This window comes from Crocuta crocuta, unplaced genomic scaffold (genome assembly GCF_008692635.1).
Source record: "Crocuta crocuta isolate KB4526 unplaced genomic scaffold, BGI_CrCroc_1.0 scaffold189, whole genome shotgun sequence".
NCBI classification, from domain to species: domain Eukaryota; kingdom Metazoa; phylum Chordata; class Mammalia; order Carnivora; family Hyaenidae; genus Crocuta; species Crocuta crocuta.
In genome coordinates this window covers 696806-715922 of record NW_027551564.1, presented here as the reverse complement: position 1 = coordinate 715922, position 19117 = coordinate 696806, and the positions used below count along the sequence as shown (strand labels likewise).

The window sequence follows — 19117 nt, the reverse complement described above, 5'->3', positions numbered from 1 at the left end:
GTAAGCCTTCTGATCCTAATAAAAATGGAGCAAGGACCCTTAGTTAGGGCTCTTGTCTCCTCCTGGACATTTGTCTCTCTTACATTTCAATCCCACCCACATCTGCTGTCTTGCTGGACAGGAGATAATTCCAGAACCAGAGCCTACGAAAATCTGCCACTTAGACATACATTCTCTCTCTCTCTCAAAAAAAAAAAAGGCGAAGATAAAAAAAAAAGTCCATCGCACATATTTTCTTGACCTTGTCCCTACACCACATAAAAGCCCTTCTTTTATTTAAATGTGTAAACATTTGCCTAAGCCTCTTCTGATTTCCATTTCTCACATTTAATTAATCATTACAGGTAACTGATTTATCATTAAAATCTACTGTTATCTTCTTCCTGCAGTGTAGTACTGGCCATTATCTTCTACCCCTCAACTACTACAAGACCTTTTAAATTGGTATCTCTCCATCCTTGGACCATCCTCTTCCTCTGAGTAATTCTTTTTTGATGATCATTTACAAACATGCATCTGATAACACATGTTGTTCTGCTTAACAACTTCACATGGGTTTTGCACTATCCTCCAGGTTAAGTAGAACTCCTTAATATGGCATCCTGCTCAGTGTTGCCCCTGTTTTGCACAAGTAACATCTCTCAGCATATGACTTTTACATATCCATCCTTCTGTGCCCCTCTTCCCCATTGCCTTCTCTTCTTTCATCTGCTTAACTACTGCTTCTTCTTCACACATCAGCTTAGATGCGATCACTTCCAAAGAGCGCCCCCTAAATTATTAGGGCACTAAGAGTCCCTGCTAGGTACTAACATGCTAAGAATATGTGAACATTGAAGGAAGGTAGTAAAAGAAAGTATTTTAGAAAGGTAAGAAAGGTTACAAACTAACAAGTATGTCTAAGTATTGAAAATAAGGTTAGAATGGCTTGAACAGAAAAAGAGAGTGAATGGTGTAGAACCTTGATAAAGGTGCATATAGTTTCGTGGATACCAAAATTTAAGATATAAAAGATGGATAAGTGAAAGGTTAAGATTGAATAGGCAAGCAGAACCAGATGATAATGTTGGGGGTTCATTTTATGCTAATATAATAATTTTGTATTCTATTTTTGACACAAATACAGAGGTTCTTTTCTTTTAAGTTTATTCTTGAGAGACAGAATGAGAGTGGGGGAGGGGTAGAGAGAGGGAGACACAGAATCCGAAGCGGCTCTAAGTTCTGAGCTGTCAGAACAGAGCCCAACGAGAGGCTCGAACCCATAATCCATGCTCGAATCTACAAACCGTGCTCAAACTCACGAACCATGAGATCATGATCTGAGCCAAAGTCAGATGCTTGACTGACTGAGCCACCCAGAGCCCCCAGTACAGAGGTTTTAAAAGATGTTCATAGCGTGCTAGGAGCACTGTCGAAGATTTGGATGGGTTTGAGTAGTGGCAGGAACAGTTAGAATTCCAAAGCCATTTATAAATGCCTCCTAACCTCATGACAGAAGTCATTACTCCTGAGGGTATTTCCTCCCCATTAAAAAAGATAGTTAAAAATGTTATTTTTTTAATCAAGATTCACAACAAAGATATAAACTAAAACAGATCATCTCCATATTTTTTTCAGAAAACTTTAACAATCTGTTTACTTGGTTATTTGTAACACTAAAAATAATTTGGCAATTATAGATCACTTGCTTTAGTACAGAAAGTATCCTATTTTCTTCCTGAACTAGTATAGAACTTTATAGTTAGTGTGCAATCCATATTTGTTGAGTTGCTGATTATGTTGGGTTAAGTTTCAAAATTTTATTAACTTTGATTGCTTTCTAATGTTTTTTATTTATAATTCTTTTCCTTGCTATGTAAGAGAAAATAGACCAAAGAAAAGTTTTAAAATCTGTTTCTCTGACTCATAAACTCTGCCACTCATTTCTAGTGATGATTTAAGGTCACAAGGATAATTTGTGTATTGCTGGGAGGTACAGAACACTAATCTCAAGGCTAAATTGTATTACCTAACATTTTACAAAAATTTAATAATTATTAATGTTGAATTTCTGTGAGGTCTATAGATCTTTATGCTGCTATTTCATAAATGAGTAACCTGGAGCTTCCTTCCATGACATTCCAAAGGCCACAACTGTCAGTGGATTGGAGCCAAGAGGGAATGTTAGACAATTTTGATGACAATCAATATGTATAGGGCAATATCTCCTAACTCAACCCATTAACAACATTGCCTCAGATCTAATGAATTAAATGTCATTTAAAGGGTGAAACTTTTGTTAAAGCATTTCTCCTTATATTGAGTGGACAGATTTTTCATTTAAGTTCACTGTCCAAGTGAAAATTTGACCTTAATGAGAGCATCCTGTATAGTAGTACATATGTAGAGGTCAAATGTAACATTAAAGGAGAAAATAGCACTATAATAATAGCTGATAGCTCACTGAGCTGTGGGCTCAGCACTAAATACACAGAACAGGAAAGGAGAGAAGGTGATATGTGCTCAATTGTCCATTTACTTAGCATCTATAGAATAAATAATCCACTCATGATTATTTGAAAGGCAGTGGAGAATTGTTCCTTTCTTGTTAAGGTGGTTAAATATACTTTGGATTCTTTTTTACAGAAAAGTAGTTCCTAGACTTTGAAATTATAATATAGAGACAATTGCTTCTTGTGATTGTGCCTTCAGTAAATATTTATTGAGTAAATTAACAGAACAATAAAACTAATTTAGAAATAGATTATAAATAAATTATAAATAGCAACACAATATGTAATCTCTTTCTGTCCTTACCAGCCAAAACAAAACAGAACAAAACAAAAAAACACAAGGTTTTAATTTAGCTTCTCTGAGCTATAACAATATTATCAACAATTTTCAGATTTGTAAAAATTATAAAATAGACTTCATGATGAAATCAAACTGGACAATTTGATAAAAGAGTACTTGGGAGTTTAACCACATTAATATGAAAACACTGATTGTCAAGATAAACAATTAAATTTAATAAAGTCAAAATGAAATACTTAAGTAGGCACAGTGTTGGGAAAGAAGCTAATATATAAAGAATAAAAGTAAGCTTTCTTCCCATGTAGCAGTTCTATACCAATGATCTCCTTTAACCATCTAAACAATGCTGAAAGAAGAATATTCTCACTCGTTTTTGCAAAAGAAGATACTTCAGGTGAAAGCTTTGAAGTGCGTCTCTCAGTATCACGTACTTTCTGTCCCACATTTCATGGTCTTCAAGTCAGCCTCACTAAATGTGTTTTGATCTCTCCAAAACATCGTGGTTCATCTTTGTCGTAGATTTTTTTTAAATAGCAAATCCTTCATTCCAGAACAAACATTTCCTTATTTCTCCTACCTCTTTCACTGGACTAAGTCCTCCTTTAGTCAATAATTAATTTTTAAGTATCTGTTCTGTGCTAGAAAATCCAATTCTCACTCACCAGGAATGTCTCAGTTTAGTATTTCTTAAATTCGTAGGCATTCCCTGATGTTCCAAACAATATGTTAGCCTGTCCATACCAGGAACTGCCAACATACAGACTGCAATACCCAGCTTGCTGCCTATTTGTACAATTCGCTGAACTAAAAATATTTCTTTTAAAATTTTAAATGGATGAAGAAGTCAAAAGAAAATGATTATTTTTGTGGAAAATGAACATTTTTTGAAATTCAAATTTCAGTGCCCATAAATATTTACTGGAACACAACCTTACTGTTTATTAATAAAATTTTTAATAAACATTGGAATATTCTGACATGCTTGTAAACAGCCATAAAGGACATGTCTAATTTTCTGACTGATATCAGTGGTACCAATTTCACCATCAGGAAGCAATAAAGAAGAATTTTGTTAATTTCTGGGATTTAAAAGAACTATCAATGAAGACTATCCTTACATGAGGTAGAAGAAAAATGTGGTAAATAAAAAATGACTCTATGATGAAAAAGTCAGAGAATTATTAAAGAATCCAGGTTCATTAAAGTAAAGAAAGATACATAAGCAATATGTAAATTCTGAGGAGATAAAGGGGATATTGCAAAGAAGGATATTGCCTGTGGGTGTTCATGTGTGTGTGCATGCACACACATGATTTTGCAAATATATTATTTCCTTTTTGTCTTGCAGACTCATGTTTATACCAGTTATGTAAGCTATTTGACAAACAAAATTTAACTTAATCCTTTTTCATTATGTTTTTCCATTTTTCTTAACTTTTGTCATTTTATATTAGATTTTATTTTTTTGAAGATTGAGAATCACTCATTTGAATTACTTAATATTCTAAAATATATAAGCAAAAACATAACTTAAACATTAAGGTACAATGTTAACTGAAATAAGTTAGTCAGAGAAAGAAAAATATATGACTTCACTCTTATGTGGAATTTAAGAAAGAAACCAAAGGAATAAACAAAGAAAGAGATAGGGAATAAAATCTTAAAATTCTTAAAGGTTCTTAAATACAGAGGTTCTCAGAGGGGATATAGATGGAGGCATTGGTGAAATATGCAAAGGGGATTAAGAATAAATTTAACCATGATGAGCAGGGAGTAATGTGTAGAATTGTTAAATTACTATATTGTATATCTGAAATAATGTAATACTGTATGTTAACTGTACTAGAATAAAAAAAAAAAACAAGCACTAGGAACACTTTTAATTTAATTCCAAAATACTGCACTAACAAAATACTGGACTTAGATATTGTTTTATTATAAATTTAAATAAGCAAATTATTTTAATTTTCTGGTTTAGTGTTTTTAGAATCATTTTTATATTGTGGAGTTTCATGTATGATAGCTTTTCTATACGAACATTTAATGATGGAGACTAGTGAATCCAAATTTTAGTCTGTGACTAGCAGCAGAATTTTAACTACTTCAATTTCTAATATTCCAGTAGCTTATGTGTAATCCCTGATTATACCTCCAGGTTTTTAATATTCCTCACTCCAAAAGACCTTGATCATAGTAATTTTCATGTTCTGCTTACAAGGTTAGATTTCTTATTTTATTTTAATAATTTAGAACTCATCTATAATTCAGAATAATGCATGACTGATAAATAAATAAACCTAAATAACTTCTTGTCATATTAGAAAGTTGGTTTTCAAAATGTATTCAACTGATTCAATTATATTGTTAAGTGTGGGCAGTCTATTGTTAGATTCAAATCTATGAAACTGAACTGCTTCAAGGATTAAATAAGGTCAAATATCCTAACTTTTTGAATAATTTTAAAATTAATATTTTTTTTCTGATTATGAGGTTTTGTTTTGTTGTTGTTGTTGTTGTTGTTGTTTGCAAAAGAGGATCAAAAAATGTGCCCTCAGCTGAAATACAGGTCACTGGATAGTATCCACATTTTTACAATGTGTTGATTACATTAGGTCTTCCTTTCAAAATATCTTCCTGCTGGTTTCTATGGAGATGGTGTAATCTGTATTGAACTGAATAGAGGATGATTAGTGTGCCCGGCATGATAAAAGCAGACACTATCTTCTTGCTTGGCCCTGACTGATTAGATTGGGTCTGTTTAGAATTTTCTCTTAGTGTTAGGAAGGATATTTCCTGACTTTGGAGCATAGCTGTTAGTAGTAAAACACAAGATTTCTGGAGTCACAAATGAATGCCTAAGGTGCTCAGTGATGTTTCCACTCAGGGTAGACAGAACTCCAACATGTTCAAGGAATGCAGAACTACTGATATCACTATTTTGCTTTAAAGATCACAGTGGATACACTCTTCAAGATGTTAAACTTCTCATTCTTCACCTACCCAGACCAACTCTTGGCCAAAAACGTACAGGAAAACCTCATGAAGACTTCTGGGGCCAAACTTTGGGATAGCCTACTATTTTCCAATAATCTATTTTGCAAATTTCAGCTGCTTTTGAAAACTGAATTCCAATGGTTGTGCCCTCAGCTCAGAAAAAACTACCTCTATCTTTGCTTGACTTACAATTTTTGGCCACAGTTCTGAGTGCATTAATGTTGAAGGCCAGACTGAAGGTAAGACCCTCCTTATTTGTCTCCTTCCTATCAAGCTTCAGAGTTATATACTACCTGTTTTCCTATGCCTAAAAATAGATTTGCCTTACATATTCGATCCAGTTTTATAGTTGTTTACTGTGTTAGAGTTAAGTCCAGCACCAGTACCACCAAAATGTTCTGAAGCAAAATTGTCATTAATTAAAATGTCATCTTACTAGTTTTAAGCCTAATAATTGCATTGTGCAAACTTCATTTTAATGTTTCAATCCCAAATTGATATCAATGAAGTTTTGATTTCATCTTATCCCAAGATGATGATGAGNAGTAATTAGGTTTATTTTATTCAGAATTTTGTTTTTCATTTCTTTTAGTGCACTTTTTTTAAATGAGAATGTGGTACTTAATATTTTAGTTTCCAAAACTTACAGGTATTTTTATAATGGCTTAATATTTGGTGGCTTTTGGATATATTTTCTGACTGTTTGAAAATAATTATTATTCTTTCAGGGTACAAAGTGTATATATATATAGCTAATTATATTTAGGTCAGTATCTTTATTTTGTCATCTAATTTATCTTTCAAATTTGGAAATTCTTGTGTTAAAGTTTACTTTTGGATTTCTGCAAATGTACATTTATCTATCTATCTATCTATCTATCTATCTATCTATCCATCCTCTATCTATTTATTTCTTTATTTGTTTTGTACCTTTAACAGATGTTATTTTCATTTTCTTTTCATTCTACTTTTACTGATAGTAACTTAATACATTCTATTTCTTACAAAAAGTCAATACCTAAAAGTAAACACTTTCCAGCATTATTCCAACATTGGATTTTCTGGAGGAGACTTATTCACAATATCATCGCATGGGAACCTCTTTCCCATAGGAACTCATTTTTATTTCCTATTGCCAATTCTTACTTGCTGTTGCCAATGAAATGTAGCATTTCATTTAAACTAGTAACATTCACTTGCCACATTTTCAGAATTATTCTTATTCATAGAACTACCAATACTTAATTTAATTATTCAGGGCATGTGTCTTAGACTGCATCTTACCCTTTCTTTACAAACTGCTCTTTTGTCTTGGATTCTTCGTCAGTAACCAAAATGAAGAAAGATTGAAGAGGTTAGATAGTTGGAATAGTTTCTTCCCAGTTTATAAAGGTCATATCGAACTTCATCACAAGTGATGAAACTAAGTGGGTTTCACGTTTAACTTAAAATGAAATAAGAACATGCAGAGTGATATGCAATTTAATCAAATCTTATACTCTTGTCTTTCCCTTCCTACCTTCCCTCACATATAGACTCACACAATATAGCTATTAATAAATAATTGTAAAATNTTGACAATAAACTATTAAAAAAAAAAAATAAATAAAATAAAATTGCATTGTTTTTAAGAGTTCATATTAAATATATCACCTATAATAAGATATCACAAAATGTTAATATTTTATATACCTTAGAAAGATTAGAACAGATTTTTTCTATGTAAATCTGTTTGATACATGTAAACAAGTTTTTAACAATTTCAATTATTCACATTCTGCAAATTTTCATATGGTACTTTGTGTTTCCTTATAATAAATTTCTTCACAAGTAATTGAAGTTATTTATATACAATGTTTTCATAAGCAGTGACTTCATTATTCCTGATTCATTTAGGAAGATGAGAAATGTGCATTATGGTGATAGGTAGAAACAAAATAATTAAGGCTAAAATGAATTATGTCCAACATCAACCTCATATTAATTTGTTTTATCTATACTCCATCTTAATCAAATTACTGTTGTAAATAATTCACAGTGTAGTAATTTAACAGCTTGTAAATCTCAAAAAAAGATATGACATTTAAGACTTTTGTGCATCTGTAAAACAACTTGTTAGGCTATTACAAATCTAATAACAATACCTACTTTAGTATTCCAATCACAACATATATATTTTTGGTATTGGTTTACAAGCAAAGTTGAGATAAAATTCAAATAAAACCTCATATTCATTATCAGTGTGAAAGAGCCCACACATCAAATTCTTCCAAAACATGTTCTCCATAGTTGGTTGACTATTTCCCTCCTGTCATAGAACAAATGGAAATAGATTCATTTTGTTACACTGGATGCCTGGAGATAAATACATGTCTATGACATTTTAGAAGTGGCTTTCTTTTCTGTAAGTGATTTATAAGAGAAAATATAATCTTACTATTTTTGATCCTCTATTTCCCTTATAATCAATTTATCCTAATATATTAAAATTTATTTTATTGTAAATTTTGTACCCATAGATATCAATTTGAATTATATATTATTTAAATGTAAAAGCTAAATTTTGGCTGCTAAAAAAGACTAGTAAAAACCATAACACACAAGATATAAGATTAAAAACAAAACATAAATGTGTCTATTTTTAATAGCATAAAATTGCTGTTTCAACATAAAATATGAAACTAAATTGTAGCAAGATTACTTCTAAAGGGTGAGGTATATTTTATGGAATATTTACAGTTGCATAGAAGATTTTCTTTAGAAGAGGATGATATTTTCCCTCTTGTTATATAGAATTTCAAAAACTACATATGAAATAGATATATTTGGGTAGTTAATGCTTTTCAAAATGATCACTTCTAAAATTTCAGTAATATTTATAAAAGGGATGTTTTCCACTATAAAACTTTTTCCCATGTGCAGGCAAATCGATTTCTGCCATATTGTTCAATTGAAATATAGTTTAAATGACGCCCTTGAAGTATCTTCTAAGACAAACATGTATCTTATCTTGGCAATTAGGTACTTAAAGCCAGTAGTTCAAATGTTAAATTTGTAGTCAAATACCCTAGATATAGAAAGGTCAATATTATGTTCACTTTGTAATTTTTAAAAATTTGAATAATTCAAGCTACTAATTTCTGGATGGATTTAAGATGAATCAATAAATTTTAAAAAAGATATATATTTTTAAATTACACATTAACAGGGCTCCTGGATGACTCAGTCAATTAGGTGTATGACTCTTGATTCGGCTCAGGTCATGATCTCATGGTTTGTGGTTCAAGCCCCACATCAGGCTCTGTGCTGGCAGCATGAGGCCTGCTTGGGATTCTCTCCCTCCCCTTCTCTCTCTCTTCCTCACCTGTTCTCTCTCTCTCAAAAATGTATAAATAAACTTTAAAAAATACTATATATTAACAATAATGATTGAGTTGTCCTGATTGTGAACTATGTGATCGTGTTAAATGAAAGCAGTGAAACATATCTCTAGTTTCTTCTTAGTGCCAATATTATACAGTTTTTTTTTAGTTTTGGAAAATAATTTATTTATTAATAATTATAATGATATAAGGCATATAAAAGACATTCTAGAATATGTGACTCACATTTCAATTTACTTTATAACCTCAAAGGCAAAATAGGGAAAACATGTTAGCATAGAATTAGGTCACGTCCATTTGTCTAGTACAGTGATACCATACAGATGGTATCACTTAGAAAAAATCATTTGGTAAAGCACTTTTAAAAAATGGAATATAAAAACATATTAATAGAAGAAGTCATTTCTATAATTGGGCATACCCCAAACTGAAGATTATAAAGGATTATTTTAAGAAGAGAAGGGAAGGAGATGAGGAAAGAAGAATAAGAACATGAACAAGAAGATAAATATTTAAGGCAGTACTCTTATTATGTTCTAATAAGTTCTACAATTAGATTCTAATAAGATTCTTGCAAGACTTGCCAGAGTCTACAGAGTGAAATATGCTTTGGAATATTAAAGGCAGGATAGATTATACAATAATTATTTGGTAATGATTTTTTCCATAAAACTTATTTGGAGAAGTATACCTTGAAACAGAACTGATAAATGATGCTTAAGTTTTAAAAAGATTGACATACTCTGTACTTTACACTTATCCATAATAAAAAATTAAAATAAAAGCAAAAAATAAAGTATAAGATAACAATTAAATAAAAATAAAAAAATTAAGGGCCAGATATTGATAAAAGAAATATTGCTCAAAATTCATCCTAAAGATTTTGTTGACTGTGTAGACCCTGCAAATTCTTATTAACATGATGTTAAACAATTTACAAAATTCTGTAAGAAAATACTGAATTGTTTAAATATTTGGTTTAAAAAGCATTTCAAATAAATATTTTTTAGTGATAAAATGGCTTTAAAACTGTATTTTCATTCCATTAAATGAAAATACAGTTAAAAACAACATATTCTTGTCCTTAATAATATAAAATTAAAGTCAGTGATGGTGACATCACAAGATCAAATGATCACAGAAGCTGACAGTGTATAGTCCCTTCAATTCCTCAAAGCAATTACATGAAAAATTCTGATTAAACTCTGGTGGCCTGAAAGCTTTCTCTTATCTCTTCATCAAAATAGGTAAACTCACAGACACTTGCATCTGCAAAACCCACACAAACACATAATTTGCCTCACACAATATGTGCTATTGCCCATAAACTGAAAAACCTCAAGAGTTATTCACAAAGTCCATGAATCCCCCTGAGCTATTTTGATTCCTCTCCTCACCACTGAATTAATGTGATGACTTCCAGTTTATTTAAGGTCAGTTGTACTTGTGTTTGAATTCCTTGAAATTTCTCTGACCTTTATTCTACATCCCTCTTGGCTTTTCCTGAGTTGAGAGTAATAACTTTTCCCCCAAACACTGGAATAAGACAAGGAGACACACTTAAAAATCAAATAAAATACTTGCAACATGGAGGGGAAAAAAAGGAGTAAAATTTCTGGTTAAATGTAGTAAAGTGCATCTTTTCCCCTAGAAGCACCACTTGGTTGATGGTAAAAAAGTAAAGAAACAAACTGGTCTAAGCCCATCAAGACAAAGAGAATAGGATAACAGATCAACATTTTCCCAAGCAATTCAATAAAATTTGAAGAAAAATATGGATGGAGAGGAGGGTCACTTGCTTACTAGAAGTAAACTATAAACTAAATGCTTACATTGGGATATAATTTTGGAGAAAAATGACTTCTCCCTTGAATCTTTTAGTCTCAAGATTTGGAAGCACCAATACCAAGAAAGGCGATAATTAAATTTAGAACAGAATTTGGGAAGATGGATTGAAAGTATGTATATGGATCATTTGGTATCCTTGGATACTTTTCTTTCAACCTGCAGATTCAGGTCACCACTCTTCTAAGAGACTAAAAGTTATTCTGAGAATAATGTTGCCTCAGAGACTTCAGACCTGGGAACAATAATGCATACAGAGACTGTCATTCCTGCAGAAGCATTGAACCATCAGAGTAGGGGTATATGACTGTCCAAACCATGGGGCATCTGTGTTTCTTCTCTGTTGCTACCAACAGAACCTAGACAATGAGCATCATCAGTTCAGCGATGGGCAAAAACTAGTACACAGTGTATGTGAAACAATTCTTTTGGGTTAGGTGTATGTATTTCCAAATCCAAAAGCTGAGGATTGTAGATGACAATTTCAAAATAACAAAAAACATGCTAGGAAAGAAAGCAATATGCAAAGTATTTGAATCTGTCACAAACAAAAGATGAATGAAGTGGCTCCATTTCTTATAGGAGGAGGAAAATTTAATATTAGTTCAATGAACCTAAAATTAATACTATATATCTGTATTAGTTTCACACTCTTCAAAATGTAACTGTTAACATTTTAAAATAATCTCTTGGTCTTTCAATATTCACTCATATTTTAGATGCAATGTATTTTGTAATGATGATTTAGTCAATTCATTTCATTCAATGACAATGGAAGTTACAGAGATAATATGGCTTTGGATGTTTTGGTTGCTGTTCTAACCAGAATAAAAAAGTCATAGGCTATCTCTAGACATTAATGAATAATCAATTATAATTCTTTAAAAGTAGTCTGATTTGTTTACTTGCTCACAGAGTATCAAAACACTTTTTTCCATATTGATTCACATTTTCAATGCAAAGTAGTAAAACAATTCATTGANTACATCCTAGTCCCTGGAACCCATAATGTTACCTTATATAACAAGTGTGATAAAGATATATGCATTTGTGATTAAATTAAGGAACATAAAATGGGGACATTATCCTCCATTATTATAACGGTGGACATTAAATGCAATTACATTGTCCTTATAAGAGAAAGGCAGAGGGAGATGACAGAGAGAAGAGAATCAGTGATGTGACTGTTGAGGCAGAGACTGTAGTGATGCAGCCACGAGTCAAGCAATGTCAACAATGCCCAGCAGCTGGAAGAATTCCAGCAGAAGTAGCCTAACCCTGCAGACAAAACCATAGTTTTGATCCAGTCATACTATTTTTGTACTTCTGGCTTCTAGAATTTAAAATTTCTGTTGATTTGAGTTACTAAGTTTGGGTAATTTGCTATAGAAATCATAGGAATCTAATATAAGCATGTTTTGGTAAAATTCTAGCATTGTGTCAGATTGTGTTGTCTCATATTCCATACTTTTCCAATAAATATCTGAATAAAATACAGGTCTTGGCATCAAGACTGACATAAAATCTCCAGAAACAATGAAATAAGCAATGTATAAACTTAATATGATTACCTGAGTAGTGAATTTAGCAAATTGAATACTGTTACTTTTTTTTTTTCAAATTTAAACACAATGCCTAATATATTTTCTTTTAAAACTAAGTTCCTCACATTTTAGGGTGTGTGCACCGCAGAATCTCATTTTATTAGTAATATGTTCACTTTCCTCTTACCTGGCTGTTTAAAAAATTATCCCTTATGTTCTTCTTCTTAATATTGTTAATCTGCCATATTCTTAAGTCTCATAACCATATTTAATATTTAAACGTACATTTTCCTTTTTTATTGCTTGTGACTATTTAATAAACAGGATATTTTTAGGAAACCTATTTTTTGAGTAAGAATAAGTGATAATGATAATGATAAATAGAATTCTAATGATAAAATAGAATTTTTTCATATGTAAAAGTGAAAACTATGTATTGAAATTTGAATCACATACCATTGATTTTCCGGTATAACCATGTATGAATAATCTATATTACTTTATTAATATTTGTTAATATTATTATAATTGCTATAAAACAATTATAATATTAGTAGATTTTATGTAGAAATGAATTTATTAATTTAGCCAACTTACTAATATATAGGTTTGGGTTCATAACTTACATATGTGTCTCATAAATAAGTCAGTAGCTTCTAATCTGGTTTTCCTGACATTTTCCCAAAGACCATAGATGCATATATAAACTACACCTTTTTCTGTCATTCACAATAGGAAAAAGGATCTATAAAAGTAGCAGCAACAAGGGGTGCCTACGTGGCTCAGTAGGTTAAACAGCCGATGTTGGCTCAGGTCACGATTTCACCGTTTATGGGTTTGAGTCCCCACATCAGGCTCTGTGCTGGCAGTTCAGAGCCTGGAGCCTGCTTCAGATTCAGTGTGTCCCTCTCTCTGTGTCCCTCCCCAACTCATACTCTGTCTCTCTCTCTCAAAAATAAACATTTTTTTTTAAAAGTAGCAGCAACTAGAAGTTTCATTTCAATAAATGTAAATAAATAAACATAAATAAATAAACATAAACTTGGGTGCCTGGGTGGCTCAATTGGTTAAGCATCTGATTTTGGTTCAGGTACAGGTCATGATCTCAGGGTTCATGAGTTTGAGCCCTGCATCAGAGGATTCTCTATCTCTCCCTCTCTCTCTCTCTACCTCTTCTCTGCCCTTTTTCTCTCTCTTTCTCTTTCTCAAAATAAATAAACTTTAAAAAAACATATGATGCAATAGTGCTGTCCAAAATTTAAAAAGGTGTGTGTGTGTGTGTGTGTGTGTGTGTGTGTATGTGTTTGCAGAGTGTAAAAATAGCCAAAATTTAAAACATTTTAATTAAGGAAAAAAAATACACGGAATTATTATCAGAATTTACCACTCTGGTATGTATTAGGGGGACATCAATGAGTGAGAAGAGGAAGAGGTACATAAGGATAGCTCAGAATACAACTTAATATATGACTTACTGTTACACAATGTACTATAGTAAAGACAGAAAATCATTCCTATGGAAGGAGAACTGAATAACAAGTCATTTCAGAGGAAAGCCAGTCCAGAAAACTTATAGAGAAAGTGATGATATTATGACTATTGTACTGATGTGTGAGAAATCATCTAGATATTAAATGAAAAAAAAGTATATGCAAGTCCTAAGCATTTTTGGGAATCTGATACAATATAAATATAAGTTGGGAGAAGTAGATCTGTCTTCTAAGGAAGCAAAAGAGAGCAATCTAAAGATAGATTACCAAATACTGTGAACACTAGAATAAATAATAGTAAATATAAGGGAATTGCTGTTGTTTTTGTTTTATTTTTGCATTTCTGAGTTATTTACCTGAATTAAATAAATGAATAGTTTCTCTTGTTTCATTTAACATATGGGCAGTCCTCACTTGAGATTATAAAACTGATGGTGTGAGCTTAAACCAAGCAAACCCATGTTAAAATTCAATGGGAAAAAATATAATTGTTCCATGACATTTAAAAACTTTTATCAAAATATTAAAAACACTTACTGTTAGTTATACATTTACAGGGAATGAAGAAATAATAAAACTAATCTATATTAAAATCTTCAAAACATTGACAACTAAAGTGTTTTGGTGCCTTGAAAGCAAACTCATAAAAGGTGGTTTGAATAGTGTTTCTTTCTCCATCTCCATTTAATATACCTATGATATGGAACAATCATTTCTTCCTATGCCTTTTTGAATTGTCATTCTTCTTTCTAAGTTTGGGTCAGCTTTCCATGTATTATCTTTTGTGCTTTCAATGTTGTGAAACATCTCCAGGAGTTCCAATAACATGAACTTTATTCTCTAGTATTACTTCTTCTTGGGCATTTCATCACAACCACCTTCCTTATTTATGCAAAGTTTACCTTCATTAATTTCCTCTGGCTTCATGTATCGAATCTCCCAAAGAGGGCAGTACCCACATTCCCATGCCCACCTATCTTCCAGTCACTCCCAGTTTCATTCTCAGAGGTATCATTTCTTTTATTTTCTGCACCATTATCTTTATCAGTCTATTCTCTCTTTTGATGATCCATTTTTTAGAAAATCACTTGCATTTATCCCTGGGTGACAAGGTGGCAATGCAACTACATGCTTTTTTAATTTTTATGTGAATTGAATAACAGATGTGCAGTGACCAATCTCTGGCAGACTCTTAAACAAGTGATGTGAGTGGTCACTGATCATGATGTGCATCCATTATTTATGTAACAATTTGTGGATGGAGGAGCTAACAGTATATTTTACTTTATGCAATTTCTCACAGTTGATATACCCAATTGATTTTAAATTGAATCCATTTTTAGGGAACTGGTATTATTTAAGTAAACTGTAATAATTAAAATTCAAGCATGTGAGAGACCTGCAAAGCAAATGTTTATATGCTAAAATAGCAATATGATCATTGAAATAGCAAATAAATGTAAAGTATAGGAAAATTCAAGTATTAATACACAATCATTACTAAAGGTATGATGTAAAATATAACATATTTTAGATAATCATATTCTGATTTTATTTTTTATTTTAATTTCTTAAAGTGCGTATTTATTTTGAGAAAGAGGGAGAGAACATGTGTGTGCATGGTGGAGAGGCAAAGAGAGAGGAGGACAGAGTGAATCCCAAGTAGGCTCTATGCTGTCAGCACAGAGCCCTATGAGGGGCTTGATCTCATGAACCATGCTTGATCTCATAAAACATGAGATAAAGACCTGATCCAAAATCAAGAGGTGGATTCTTAACCGACTGAGCCACACAAGCACCCCAAATTCTGATTTTATTAAACAAACTGATAGGAAAACATGAAAATCTTAACCTTGGTGTGTACCCAGAAGACTATTAAATTTGAAATCCTTAATCTAGGAGTGTTAGAGTTACTCTGCACCCTTGCTCACTAGACACTCTGGCCTGTGCATTCTCACTTTTCCCAGAGTACTTTGGAACTGACAGTAGAGCTATCCTTTCAGACCAACACTCTACATTTTGTTAGCCTCCATGTTTCATCTGAACTTGGCTGGCATTCTTAAGCACATCTTCAGATCCTTGTCTAACCTCATGCATCCCTCCTTTTCCAGCTTATAACCTATCCATGACTCTCCATCACCTGGAGATCGAGAAGACCAAACTCTTGCTTCAACCATCAGTCAGATGGCACCTGGTTCCCTCTCATTGTCTCGCTCTCTGTTTGTTCCAGCATCTTCAAGAGTATGGCTCATTTCCTGGACTTTCCCAACTGCATGCTTTTTGAAGTTTCTGCTTTCTGCAGCATTTTTTCTTTGTGGCCCTCCCCATACAGCATCCCAGAGCAGGAGTTCACTTCCCTTATTCTAACCCAGCCTCCTTGATTTTGTGGAAGGGATTAGCACACATGCTGTGTTCTGCCTGATGTCCAGATACCTGGGAATGTACTGTTGCCCTCAGATGACATGAGCAGCTCATCCATCTCCCAGTCTGCTGTTTTCTCCCAATGCTAGAAATTAATGCTGGCACCCAATATTCCCATCTTCCTCAACGAGGGTAGGACATGAGCCCACCTACCTCTACTCCTAGCCAAGGTGCTACTTCCTCCCACTTCCTCTCCCTCAACAGTGCTGCCCCACTCCCAACACCCCTATATCCCTATGTTCTCTCCTGGGAGATCTTACAGAAGTGATGAGAGGGACTGGCCCATGAGATCTCTCCTGCCAGAGAGCCTCCTGAGATATAGAAGTGATAGGGTAGCTCATGCCAAGAGACAGAGAATTACAAGTCCTATTTTTCTTCTTCTAATTAAGCACTGAAAATTTTACCTACAGAACTTGTAAATTTATTATAATAGCTAGCTAATATCTTCAGCAGCTCCCCCATGAAAACCTTAGCTCCTACTCTCCTGGAATCATGGAGGTCAGGGAAGCCATGCTGCACTTGATTCACTCAAACACTCAGTAAGGAAGGCTAACCAACACAATTATCAAACTATTTATGTATTATACAAACAACAAACGTATGACCTAACCTACCATAAAAGTCATATTTATTTCAGCAACTTAGTTGAGTATGATTCTCCCCACCCCAAATAAAGGGTTGGCTTTATGTATTTGAAGGAAAATCATCTTAATTATTTCAAAGAATAATTAAGTCTCGAATGTAAATCTTTAAGAATCTAAAGTCAAAGGTGATATGTATTTTTTATTTTGGCATTTATGAAGAAATGTATGAATTTGAAAGATTTTAAGCAAGATGTCAACATTAGAAACAGCAAGTGTTAATCCTTCCCCCCTTCCTCCTTACAATCTGACAGAAGTGTTCAATGGAGAATAAAAACAAAAATAAAACATCTTAATCAGTGTCAAAAGCCAAATAATTGGGGACTTCCATGGGGACAGTCTGGGAGGTCACTCTCAGATAGGGCTTTCCTAAATCAAGGCCAGTAAGAAGAAAGGATCCCTCATGCCCCAGACAGAGGGCAGGGCTGGGTTAAGCCAGCTGAAGTGAGGTGACTACACAGGGACTGCCAGAGTCAGAACCACAGTAAATCCACTAAAAGAAGAAATATTCTGCCATCAGTTTGGCAACCAGCACTGGGTCACAACACCCTGCAACTGGAGGAAGACCTATTTGTGATATCAGGGAAGCTGTGCGAAGGCCCCATAATTGCCAAAGACTGCCTTCAAAATAGGAAAAAACACCATGCAGAAATGTGCTTTTTTTGACAAGATCAAAACACTGCAACTGTAGTGATCCCAGAGATCCCAGAGCCCCTGCCCCACCTGTGCCTGGGAACTGGTTGTATTTGTCAAAGACCACGGCACCTCAGCCTTCAGATCTTTGCCTCCCACCTGTACTTCCACTGGTTCTGGAAGTATCATCAGGGGCTGAGACATCTGCAAACATCTAGGATCCCAGTGGACGTCATGAGCTGCCTGAAGTTTGAAGACTGTTGGAGGAAGTTTGTGGACAACCAGGACAAGCCTTTTCAGCCCTAGGATAACCTGGAACAATATAGTGAAAGCATAAACCGACAGCTTCCTAGGATCCTGATGCCCCTGAATGATTAAGAGAATGATTTCAGAACTTGAAACGTGGATGGCCATCACCCCCCACACACTCTTTGAGCCCCAGTTAGGAAGCAATTTAAGAGGACTATTTCTGGAGCCTCTCAATGCTTCATAAACTGCTGACTCTTAGGAGGAAGTTGTAAGCTCCATAGACACACATGACCCTTGCCTGAGTCCATAAAACTTGTCTTTCCTTCTTCATTCTTTTGTTTTCTTTTATAAGTGTGTAGGTATTTTTATATTAGAAAAAAGGAAAATAACTTTTAAGACTGTAAAAAAAGAGTTAAGATAAAGCAAATTGTTCAAAATTCATATATCTGATTTTTTTTCAGATATATGACAGATGATTGCAAACTGAGGGGAATCACTAGGTTTTAACTCTCACCCTACAGATGGCAGGAACATTGTGAGATGTTACATGAAGTAGAAAAAGGAAATTGTGATGAATCTCAGAGCATCAAATAAACTGGAGGGGTGAGAGTCTGATAACGGGTCCCAGGGCTGATGACAATTTCTGATTTTTTATGTTTATTTATTTTTGAGAGAGAGAGAGAGAGAAAGAGAACATGAGTGGGAAGGGGTAGAGAGAAAGAGAGAGAGGGACAGAGGATCTGAAGCAGGCTGGTGTGTGCTGACAGTAGAAAGCCCAATGCAGGGCTCAAACCCATGAACAGTGAGCCAAGCTGGATGCTTAACTGACTGAACCACCCAGGTGCCCTGACAATTTCTGACTTTCAATAATGACTTTTAAATTCAAAGGCGGTGCCAGCAATGCTGGAAGGTCAAACACTGGTGACACATGCATTCCACAGTAACAATCTATAGAGGGGCAGTATCACTTCAACACTGGGGAAAATTCTGGAATCAGATAAAATTCCTTAATTCTGGAGAGGAAAGATGAGAGGGGAAGAAAAGGCCAACAATTTGAAAAGTGAAAATTACTCACCTGAAGACCCCTTTGCTCAAGACATAGCAATACTTAGATTTAAAAGTCC

At 33.6% G+C, this 19117-nt stretch overlaps 1 pseudogene; it reads left to right on the top strand.

Annotated features, from left to right (window-relative positions):
* The window catches only part of LOC144219965 (DNA dC->dU-editing enzyme APOBEC-3H-like), a 107383-nt pseudogene extending 89240 nt beyond the window's left edge, over window positions 1–18143 (top strand).
* The last annotated feature ends 974 nt before the right edge of the window (window positions 18144–19117 follow it).